Genomic DNA, 12,980 nt, shown 5'->3' with positions numbered 1-12,980 from the left:
TGGAAAATGAACACAGGTCAGATATTTTTTGTATTTACATGCTGTATTCAGTGCTAGAACTTTTCTTCTAAAGGGTATCTGTCTTAAAAAAATACCTTTTACGTATGCAATTACACACTGATCTAAACTAAATTAAGTGTTATCAAAGTGCATGATGCAGACCTAAAGAGCCTCCTCATCTCGCTGAGAGTGTTGATTTCTTTTTTAAATTGTGGAGTTCATCTATATTAAAACACAGTAAGCATTATTCAACATTTAAATTGAATTCTATGCCAGATTTATTTTTAAATTCCAAACATTAGTAAATTTTAGCTCCAGAAGAGAGAACAAAGATACTTTCAGCTTTATATTTGTCACTACGGGTCACCACAGCAGGTGGCGCCACATCTTTGATTCAACAGTTTCATGCTGAATCTCCTCTTTGATACAACTTCAAAGAAGATTTGTGTTTCCAGATGTAATTGAACCATCAACCTTTTGTACTTTACTTGAGTATTTATTTTTCTGACAACTTTTTGCTTTTACCTCCTACATTTTTAAACAAATATATGTATTTTATATTCCTTACATTGTCAAAACAGACTTGTTACTTCTGGTTTGACGCATTTGAGGGGAATTACTATTTCACATCACTGTGGGCCTTCAAACATCAAACCAATCTGAGGTCAAACAGTAACACATAAAAGGCAGTCCTGCGTATTAATCACCAAGGGATGTTGGGTAAAAAGAGACTAAAGGCGCAAAATGTGTGCTATAGTCAGGTTAAAGTGGGCTGGTGATTTATTTTTTTGACAGGACACTGAATGACTGCAGGTGTCCATAACTGCAGATGCAGTACTTCAGCATCTATAGCTAGCCCTACAGAAGAAGAGCAAATAAAGTGAGTAATATTTTTAAGTAGCAGGAAATTTCAAATGCATCAACAAACATACAAAGTGTTTGTGTGCAGTTTGTCACACTGTGTGTTGCTAGCTAAAGGTCCAACTGCTGTTTTTCACAGGGAGAGAAAAGAAAGAAAGCAAACTTCACTCAGAGAAAGATAAGAAAGACAGGACAGGAGAGGAAGAAGAGAGGTTAGATTTAAGGTTAAGGACTGCTCAGTGGTATTTGATAAAGTGGAAATTTAAAGCTTACATGTAAGTCCTCATCTTTTTAAATTAGATATTGGGTCTATATGTATGGCATTTTGTTTTTAACAGTCCAACTGTTATTTAAAGGTTGCATGAAAATCCTCTGCAGTTTAGTGCAGGACAAACTGGTTAGTTTGCTCAACTGTGATGGATTTAAAGTGTGTGTTACTGGAGCCCAGTGACTGTGGTGCTCATGGTTAGAGTTAGGTTACATAAAGGGTAGTAGAGATGAATTTGAAGTTAGGCTGATAATGGCTTTAGAGTGTAAAATAAATAAAGACACACAAACAGTGCACTGTTAGTGTAGAGGATGGAAATCAGCCAGCACAGCTCAACAGAAATTATTGTGAGTTGTGATTCTTTTATTACAATTAAAATTTAGACTGAAATAAAGTTTGTATTCCTATCTACTAATATTATTACATTAATATAGCACAAAGTAAATTAGCTTTGCATAAAAGGTGCTAGAAATGTTCTTCAAGGAGCTACTTTTACTTTCTAACTTCGAGTACATCTCAGAGTCCGTACCTTTCTACTTTTACTTGAGTAAAGAATTTGAATCAGTACTTCAGCTTTTACTGGAGTATTTTTTAACACTAATATCTGTACTTCTACTTAAGTACACAAGGTCTGTACTTTTTCCACCTCTGCTCAGAGTTAAGTTGCTAAATGTGATGATGAGGATGTGGCATACAGCTCTGTGGTTATTGTAGTTCAGCAAACCACACAAAGAGTACATGCTTCATCAACACTGTTTCACACACACCTACATGTTTCTTCTTTGAACACATTTTCACCGCATGTGCTGCATGGCAATGTTGTTTTTTCCGCTGGTCAGATCACTACTTTATAATGAAATATTATAAAGAGAAGCAGCACATTTAACTCCAAATCTTGAATCCAGGGGGTCCAGGTGGACCCCTTGTGAAAAATCAATATAAAAATAATAGTAACCAATTGTGTGTCAGTCCTGATATTCTGTCTGTTTCAGCCTAGAAAATAAAAATAAAAAGTAAACATCATGTACAAATAGTATTAAAGAAAGATGTGTGTGGGCCAGAAGGGGTGGGAGCACTGGGAAAGTATGTGTATCTCTCATGAGAGATAAAGACACTCAAATGATTTAGGATGAAGTCATGAGGAGCCCACACGGCAATCCAGGAAGTTATTTAGAGCCAGATCTGCAGAGTTTTTATTCTGTGTTCATATTGTTTATACTGTGATTTAATTTTAGTAATTTGGAGGTTTGAATTGGATTTGCCAAACATATTGCTTATTTTATCATTGTTTTCAAAGTTTTATCTTTTTGCTGCTTGATTAGAAATAGGATTTTTTAAAGTGTTTTTATTGTTTTTACTTTTTAAACTTATGCTGGGGTCATTTTTGTTTGTTCACTGGATATTTTGCAATGAAAGTCTGCTAACTTTCAGATTTTTGCTTTCACTTTTATGTAGCTCTTTATGTTTTTTTGTTTTTGTCTATTTTACAAATTATGATTTTTCCTCTGATTAAAAATTTGTCTTCTTTAAATAAGACTGATGGTAGGATTTGTGGAGAGTCATTTATCTCTAAAAAGAATGCCCACTCTGCATAAATGAAGCTACTGAATTCTGAATCTGTAAATCTGTAAATATTAGCATATCTTCAGATTAAACATAAAAGTTCTCATTAGACAAGGCGGTGTTGACATTTTGTTGGGCCACTCATTCAATGTGATCTTCAATGTCTACAAAAAATATATTTAATACCAGTTCATCAAAATAAGTAGCTTTTAATTGAAATGTTAATACAAATACATGTACTGAAGGGGCATGCTTTCTCTCAGTGCGAGGCAGCCTGTCTGAAAAGATGCAAATGAGGGAAAATCTTTCACAGCTTTAACAGAAGTAACCAGTGTTTTTTTGTTAGGTTTTTGTTTAAGCCAAAAACACAGCCAAACCAGTCATTAATGTCCTCTCAGTGTGTTAAAAAATGTTCAGGAATATAACATAAGCAAGTAAGAGAGAGAGCATAACTTTTATAACATCGATTTCAAATAAAGATTTTGTGTATTAAAGTATTTTGGTGTTTGGTATTTTTTGACATCTTAACGCAGCGTTACCTGTTTAAGATAAATAAGAAGTTTTATTACAATAATTTTGAGGCCATTTTCATGGACATTTTGATCTGTCACAGTAAAAAAAACCCACAGGGCTGCACTCTGTTTATTGCACTGAATTATTTCCTTGTGAGCATGGTACTAAAAGAAAAATAAATTACAATGTGAAATATTATACTCAGTAAAGTAAATATGTCTGTGAGTAAACTGCTGAGTGCTGCGAAACCCTCTGAAACTGACACTTAAGGGCATTCAGAGAGTTAACATGCGAAAGCATTGCCGATTAAAGGTCTGTGACAAGTTGCAAGTGAGATCAGGCTGACACTGTGTAATCTTTCTGTAAATTATATTTTCTGACTCAGGAAGAGGTAATAACATAACATAAATAAAATAATCTCAATTATCCCCAATAAACTGTAAGCATCAGCATCAAAGGATTATCCTAACCTCTATTTTCAGATTTTGTGACAAATCATAGCACATATAAAATTTTTAGTTTTTATATTACTCCCAATTCCTGCACTGTCAATGTTATTCTGTGTTATTATACTATGAGAATGCATATTATTGTTAGTAAATGAGTCCATAAAGATTTTGAATATTGTGGATGATAATTTTTATATCTCGTCTACAGCAGAAAAAAAAGCTTATAGTAGAGGAACTAGGAGGAAGGCCAGTTTGAAGTGTTGCATTTGCACGTTGCATGAATTCAAAAATAGATCCAGACTTGACTGTGGTTCATGGGTTTTAATTCTTCTCACTCACAGGCATGGCTGCTCATCTCATTGTTCTTCTCCTCTTCAGTGTGCTCAAAGGTTGGTCACAGCATTCATTTAAATACCTCATGTTTCAAAGGCAAATCTCAGCAGATTATTAAATTAATGACTATTAATAAATTTTGTATTATTCACTTTTGTACTTTACAATACTTTAAAGTGTCCACATGTAAAAGAGACAAGTGAAAGGAGAATGTTTTAAGTAAACAGAAGCATTCAAATACTTTATTTGTTCTTGTTGCAGGAGTTCACAGCATAACTACAGTCAGTAAAGTGTCAGTGAAAGCTGGAAAATCTATCTCCATCCCATGTCTCTATGGGTCCCAATACATAAACCATGTGAAGTATTTGTGTGAAGGATATTTATGGGAGTCCTGCAGATATGCAGTAAAAACAAACAAACCAGACCCTTCAGGAAAATATTTAATCTCTGATGACAAAAAACAGAAAATTTTCACCGTTACTATAAACGAGCTGACAGTTAAAAACACTGATTACTGGTGTGCGGTGGAGATTGATAATGGACCAGATCATGGACAGTATTTTCAGCTGTTACTTATCAGTGGTAAGTGCTTATTTTCATGCACATCTCAAATAGTTTATTACTTCCTTCAGAAAAAAATAAAACAACATGTAAATTTTTCACAAAGACTGAATGTGCTCTTATTTGTTATTCATTCATTAGATATGAAGTCTGAAATACCAATGAATTTTTTATTGAGCACTTTTTAAAACCTGTTTGTTTTTTATTTGTTTTACCTGAAGGTACCCCCAGTCTCTATGTGGATCATCAGAGGATTACAGGATATATTGGAGAAAGCATAACCATCAGATGTCACCACAGTAACTCTAGAAAAATGAAGTGGTGCAGGCTGGGCAGGAACTGTCTGACAAGATCATCTGGATCCATAGATGGAACAACAGTGACCGCTCATATGAGAGACCCAAATGTTTTCACAGTGAAAATGAGTGGACTAAAGTCAGAGAACAGTGGCTGGTATTGGTGTGCTAAAGGGGACATTCAGATACCAGTATATTTAACTGTTACAGAGAAGCCGATTACTAGTACTACTACTGCAGGTAATAATAAATGTAAAATTTTTACATGAATTGTACATATTGTAAATGTTAGGACTCTAAGAGGTATTAGGATAATAATCGTTACAGTTCTACTGATGATGTTCTTTGTTGAAATATAGCCACAACCCCTACTACTGCTACTGGCAGTAGTACTACTCATACTGTTGCTGGAAGTGGAACAATTACTACAGTGAAACAATGGAACATTTCTACAGTAGAAGAAAATAAAGAACACAGGTCAGATAATTTTTTCTTTGTTTCTTTATATTTTTATGCAGTATTTAGTGGTAAAATGTTTTGTGTAAGAAAGATTATATAAACATTTTTACAGATACTATTATTACTTATTAAACTAAATTATGTTTATAAACTGCATGTCGCAGAGCTTCATTTGATCCAAAGATCCTCATCATCCCTCTGAGTATGTTGACCTTGATTGTAATTGTGATGCTGTTCATCTGGTTTATAATGAGACACAGTAAGTCTATTAGAAATTTGATATAAATCCATTTCAAATGTATTTGTAAATCTTTAAAAATAATTTAACATTTAAGTTATTGTGCGTTGTTACAAAGAATCAGTAACAGTAATTTTGTTTTATTAGAGCAGAAAAAAGCAGAATCATCAGCCACAGCAATGGTAAGTTGTACTGATTTATTTCTATGTGGGCATCGTACATGATACTAAAAGAATAGAGTAAGTAAAACAGTTTCATAATTACAGTTTGGCAGATGTTTGAACTGTGTTTTGTTCTTCAATGCAGACTGGAGACGAAGTAACATACTCTGAAGTCAGACACAAGAAAAAACGTTCACCCAAGGTAACCAAGTACAGCAGTATCAAGCAATTCAAATCTGAGAATGTTCAGTGAACATACCGGTCATCTGAGAGTACATGGGAGGTGTAATCTATTATAGATTCATTTCTAATATGTCTGAAAATTCAAACATCTACCCCTTCTCTTTCATTTAAATTCTGGTATTTTGTCAATAATTCTGATAGCTGGCAATTGGACTAGTGAGAGTACTAGAATAGTAGAGAAGTACACACCAGATTTGTAAATGTAGGAGAAATATCACCCAAGGTAACCCTAACATACTACAACTACACATTTACACCTGAGAATATAAGTAGACTTTAATCTATTTTTTCTTAAAGCGCAGCAGAAATATAAATAGTCCAATTTCTATATTTCTTCTCTTCCAGAGTTCATTTGCTGAAAGTGATGTGGAAATCATTTACAGTTCAGTTGTTAAGAAAAAGTGTACAGAAAGGGTAAATATTAAATGACCTGAAACCAAACACACACTGTATCTCACTCCCTGTGTTTCCTTGATTTCAAATAATTTTACTTGTTGTCCTGATATGACATGTTTCACTTTGAATTTGGTCACATTTTGCTTTTTCTTTCTAATTATCATTTGCTTCTGTTCTCCAGCAGGGTGACAGAGAAGCCACAGAAGTTACATACAGCACATTAGCTGAAATGTTTAAATGTTAAAACTTTTTTTTGGAGTTGTATCTCTTTTATCTGTACCTTTTATTACTGGAATATTTGTATTTGCTGCTGTGTTATCTTTTTTCATTTACTTGTTATGTAGTAACTTTTAACCTTAATCCTTTTAACTGTTTTGTAAACAAGTTCATTTCTGCATGGCTGCAAATTTATTCAGAGAAGCATTGAGCTGTTTTTGTTTCTTCTTTTTCAAGATCATTGACATATTTTTTCGCTCTTGTAATAAAGAAGCTTTGTAGACTGTTAGACTGTGTACTGTTAGATAGTCATAGATATTCCACAACCAGCTCAGTAAGTAAGTAATCAGTAAGTAGTATTATTGTAATGTGGAAGCATTTTAGGAACTAAAGCGTCTCAGCCATGAAGTGGTAAACCATATAAATTTACAGAAGACTGTCACCGAGTTCTGAAGCACATACTGCATAAACATTGCCAATGCTCTTCTGATCCAGTCACTGCAGAGCTCTGAAGCACCTCTGGCATTAACATAAGCAGCTTCATGCCATGTTTTTCCATGGCTGTGCTGCTCCTGTAGGTGTAATGTGTTGTTGGCCCAGTACTTTTGTCCATGTCAGCTATTTTAATTATCTGAATTTATGCATACAACATAGGTGAAAAAACAAAAACAAAAAAATAAACACTTGTATATGTTGTACATGGTTGGCTTTTACAAGTAATTAAAATCAAGACCATATGTCACAAAGTGGAAATTTGTATGTATCTTTTATATTGGTTTTATTCAGATTTTAGTGTTTATTTGTGTGTAGTTTTATTTGCATGATTTTATTCTGTTTGTATTGCATGTTTTTAGTGTGTTGTTTGACATTGTTTTAATCCACTGAACTGGCTGGGCATGGGACAAATGAGCTGATAGGGATCACCTGCTGAGGCATGGGTGTGTCCAGAGGTGGCCTATCAGCTGTCTAAAGACCTATTAAAAGGTAGCTAGCTGAGCACTGGAGGAGAGAGGCCTCAGACATGAAATGAACACAAGAAGGCCTGGTGAAAAAGAGCGACCTGCTGCCTGATCGTGGGGGTGCAACGCTTCATCTGGAGACGGACCAGTCAGCGTGACGTAGCGACCCAGTCCCGACAGCAGAAACGGCGACAGTAGGAGACAACGCGTGTGATTGGCAGCAGGGCAGAGCTATACCTCGGCCTGCATTTGAGAGTAGTGTCTCCACTGTTGTTTACCGGGGGCAGTCGTGTTTGGAGAGGGTCGCCATTACTATAACCCAGGGCCGCTTGCGGGACGATTGTTCTGGCCCCTATTTGTTTATTTACAGGGCGCTGACGCGAGGGGAGCCGTTGCATCGCACGACGGACTCCGGTACAGAATGCTAGCTAGGCTGGGATGTGATGGGCCCAGTGAAGGGACGAGAGGGGGACAGGAGGCTTCTCCTCGTCTGTCTGGGACGAGGCTGGCGTGGACCCCACTCTGGAGAAGGAACTTGTGGCCTGCTGGTGGACCAATATTGAACATTTATCTGGGGTTGTGGGACAGTTACATCAGGGGATTTTAGTGTATGTTGAAAACTGTATTTTTAGCAGTTTAAGAATTGGGTTTATACCTGGGGGATTTTAGTATATTGATAACATTTTATTGCGTACATTTTTTAAGAGGTGTGTGGGGTTTTTTTTGGTTTTTTTTAATTTGTGCTCCCTAGCCTGGGAATAAACCGTTTCTGATCAGAAACCTGTGCCCTGGTTACTGACTTGCTTGGTCCCTATTTATCCAAAGAACCATTCTCTTCAGTAAGACATTCTGGCGCATCAGCTTTAGTGTCTACGTTACAGACATACAGTTAGAGGAACTACTTGCAAGGCACATCTGAAGTGCTGCAATTTTTGTTTTAAGCAAAAACAAACCAGGAAATACACTCGGCACGCTAATATGACGGATGATGTGACAAAGAATAGAAGCAAATTGAGGGCTTAAATATGCACATAAGGTAAGGGCAAAGAAGTGACACCTGGGGAACCAAGGTAAGCAAAACTGAACAGAACACACACAGAATAAGAGACTATTAAAATACAGCAGGAAATGGCAGAATACAGGAACAGAAATGCAGACTTGACAAAGACAGAAAGGGAAACGCACAGAGACAAGACTGACTTCTTACAAAGATCCCAGGGACCAAACACAGAGATGAGGCAAGGACAGACTGGACACAAAAGGGAATTAACAACAACCAAGGAGAACTACAAAACAAAATTCAGAAGAGCTGGGACACAATACAATACTCAAAGGAAAAAAACAATATAGAACTTGAATGGAAATCACTTCAGAAACCACAGAATTCAAAATAATCAACCTAGGAATGATTACAGTACCCCTACCCTCCCTCTAGAGACAGGCATGGGTGCAGGGACAGTACGGACACCTGCCGCCCCCACCCAAGGAGCATGTATGGGTGCAAGTGTTTGCAGGGTCTCAGCGTGGGAGCAGGGATGGGTGAAGGAGTAAGGTTGAGGTGGTCTCAGGTGGAATAATAGTTTCTTGTGAAGCCACAGTCTTGAAACATGAAGGCTGAAATACAAAATAGTCTTTGTGAGGGGCTCCACATGAAGCAGCAAAAAAATGCTTTGCACCATTGGTCTTTAAATAGCCCAACTCAGAAACACAGTTCTTGATTCTTAACAAAACAGGCATTTTTATTTTGGGAGGTCTGGGAGGTCAGTTCCTTAATCTTAATTATGCAAATTCTCAGCCCATTGTTCCTTCAGTGGGCTGGTTTCAGTCATTATGCAAATGTACTGTTTATAAGATTGGGGAAACCTGCAGTCAGCTGAGACTGAAGAAGTCACTTGGATGAGTGACGAAACGTTTCTCCCACAAAACGCTACGCCCAGATGAACAGAATCAACTTTTGGAGATTTACTTACCTGGATGATTGAGCATGCATCAAGCCGTTAAGATGGGTAAACAACCCCACCCGGTGGCTAGTTTAGTCACATCAATGTGGGTTTCCAGCTTAACGCGCAGGAGCAGTGATCGTGAAAAGCAGCTTTGGGAGACTGTTGTAAGTATCATTAACATGGCTTCCAGAAAACAGAAGTTGTCATTTATCTTTTACATCATGCCATTTCTCACAAATTTTCCACACTTTTCACAAAGCCGGTTTAAAGATATTATATATACAGTTAAACCAAACACAACAGGCTGTATATAAAAAAGAGACAAATGCTCTAAAATATAAATAAATACAGCGAAATACTGAATGAATAAAGCATACAAACTTCAGTTGAAGGGTTTGCAGCGATACATTTTCTTTCTTGTTTGTCATTATTAATCTGACATTATTATGTCTACACAACAAAGATACGCTGTAACAACGCGTCATCAAGGCGCCATATGGAGGCAGATATCTATATTCAATTAAATGTCATCATAAGTCGTTGACTTTCCGTTCCTTTTTATTTGGATACAGTTTGGTTCATTGGAAATGCCAGAAATGATACAGAAGACTTAGTAACGTTTGATATGTTCCCAGGTTTCATGTCAAAATCAAAAACATGTTTCTGTGGATGCTGTTTATGATGTTCTGCTTCAAAAACTGAAAAATGTAAAAATCATTTTAAAACTTTGAAATCAGAGCTGCAAACTGTTTCTGCTCTCGGAGTCCAATTATATTGCATATTTGCCATAAATATATTATTTCCTGCATTTTATCTTTGTGTATCTTTTTCATTCATGTCTAGGTTTTAAGTGAATGCCAGCATTTAATGTAATATTAAATGCTGGCATTTAATCGTGGCTCAAGAGTTGGCAGTTTGTCTTGTAATCGGAAGGTTGCCGGTTCGAGCCCCGGCTCAGACAATCTCGGTCGTTGTGTCCTTGGGCAAGACACTTCACCCGTTGGTTACTGGTGGTGGTCAGAGGGCCCGGTGGCGCCAGTGTCCGGCAGCCTCGCCTCTGTCAGTGTACTCCAGGGCAGCTGTGGCTACAATGTGGCTTGCCATCACCTGTGTGTGAATGGGTGAATGACTGAATGTAGTGTAAAGCGCTATACAAATACAGGCCATTTACCATTTAATATATTTACTGTGCCTTGTAATGATCAGCAACTGTTGCTGTAAGTTAACGTAGTTTCATGCCATACCACAAGGTGGCACTATCTCTGTTAACATGGGCATGAGAGCTAAGAAGTGGTGAGATACATGTTCTTCTGGCTGGCTAAGAACGAATAATAAAAGTATGTTGTAGATCATAAAAGGACTCTTTCTTCATAAACAAGGAGACAAACAAAAAACACCCTGTACTGCCATTTTTGCCACAACAGAAGAAGAAACAAACACACAAGGGGCAATTTTTCATTGTTGTACTATTACTGCCAATAAAAACATTCATTCACGTTTTCTCTGAATTATCGGCCTTGGACACCTTATGTAAACACTCGGTAAGAAGGATCCTAAATATGTAGGAGAATGAGAGATTAAAACTTTATTGAAAATGGCAAAATAAATAAATTCATGAAAAAATGTTTTCGTGTAAATCAGATTTGATGTCAAATGATAGACATTAGCCAAGCGCGCAGCACAGTCTTCAGTATCTTTCTTTAGTATGTTTTCGCTGGTTAGACGTTCACATCGCCACATTTCTGAAAGCATTTAAACAAGTTTTGAATTCCTCTTTACAAAGATTTTCCTCTCGTCTTCAAAAAGAAGAAGAAGAACATCAGTCTACTGCGTTGGTGTGTTTTGCCGTGTCTCAAAACAACTATCAACCAAGATTCAGAGGACCTCCTCCTCACTGCGCTGGGCAGTACGGTCCCCCCGGTGAATACAATAGTCTCAGAAAAGCTTTTGAGAACTGCAGGAGGGAAAACCTTCATCTACGGGAGAGCGCGTACCAACTGAAAAGTCGCCTAAATGGTCTTCTGGCAGAGAGGAGGAATTTATGCCATAAGGATGGGCTTGTAGCTCTTAGAGAAGAAATGGAGTCCAAATACAAGCAACTGGAGAAAAAAAATGAAAACCTGGAACAAGAAAACAAAATCCTAAAACAAGGGAAGTAGCTAGATGCGGATGACTTGAAGGAAAAGCTGTCAGACGCATACACAAGAATTGAAGCAGAAAATGAGTACCAGCAAATTCTAAGGGAGAAACATTTGGAAGAAGTCCAAAATTTGAAAGAGAAATGTCAAGACCTGGAACAGAAGCAGGCACTGTTGGAGGACAAAAATAAAGACATGGAGCAAGAGAAGAAAAAAGTAGCAGGCAAATATACAGCGCTTGAGCAGAAGTATAAAGAAGTCCAGGACAGGAGCACAGAAATGCTTCAGGAGAAAATCCAACACCTGCAGAAATATGAAGAACTTGAGAGGATTCAAAGAACTGCAGAATAGAAACAGTGAAATCCAGGAGGATCAGAAAAAGCAGAAACAAGAGGAGCTTGAACAAAAGGGCAAAGAAGAGGATGAAAAGCTTAATAAACTGCAGGGAAATTTTGAGAAGATCCAAGCAGACAATGAAAACCTCAAAGAAAAAAACACACTGGAGATGAAAAACGATGAGTTGCAGGTGCAAGAAAAGCAAAAGACAGAAGGATTCCGGTTTTTCAAGAGGAAGTCAAGCAAGAAAGAGGAAAAACCAAAACAAGACCAGGAAAGTGTAGAGAAAGAAGAAAAGGTAGAAAAGATAAATGACAAAGTAGAAGAAAAAGAGAAAGGGAAAGGGAAGAAGAAGAAGAAGACAGGCTGCTGGAGCTGGTTTTCCAGGAATAGGGAACGTGAGTGCTGAGTCTGGACAACTGTAGGAGGTTCTTCATTTCATTACTATTCACATCTTCACCCGTATCCTCCCTGCACCTCCTTCTACCCTTCGTCTACCCCCTTCTTCCCTCCTCCTCCTACCCCTACAACCTCCATTTGCCATCTCCATCGACAGGTCTTTCTACATGAAGATCTGTTTTCTCTGTATCATAATAAAAAATAAATAAAGTTGAACATAACCAGAACTAAATAAGCATTTGTTTTTATGAGAAAGCACAATTATACAACCCGTTTCCCTATAGACCAAAAACCAGTGGGTAAACAGACTAATGAAAAGGTAAGAAAACTTGTTAAATATGACCGACTGTGACTCCACTTGAAAGCTGTTAAAGCAACATAAGCACTCAGCTTTCAGGGGGTAGAAATGCTGCCATCTTTTGGAGAATTATGAGGATGGTGTACATTGTAGACCCTTCAGCTGTGCATAAAATCACTGAAAAATATACTGTCACACCACACAAAAATGAGAGTCTGGCTTTAGCTGTGTGTGTCTATCTAAATTAGCCTTCTTGTTATTTTAATGATCACAAATTGTTTAAATTGCATTAATTTTATCATAGAATTTGGGCTGCTGTTTAAACTACACAGATACCAAGGAGCTGATAA

This window comes from Oreochromis niloticus, linkage group LG13 (genome assembly GCF_001858045.2).
Source record: "Oreochromis niloticus isolate F11D_XX linkage group LG13, O_niloticus_UMD_NMBU, whole genome shotgun sequence".
Lineage (NCBI taxonomy): Eukaryota > Metazoa > Chordata > Actinopteri > Cichliformes > Cichlidae > Oreochromis > Oreochromis niloticus.
This window is presented reverse-complemented; position numbering follows the sequence as displayed.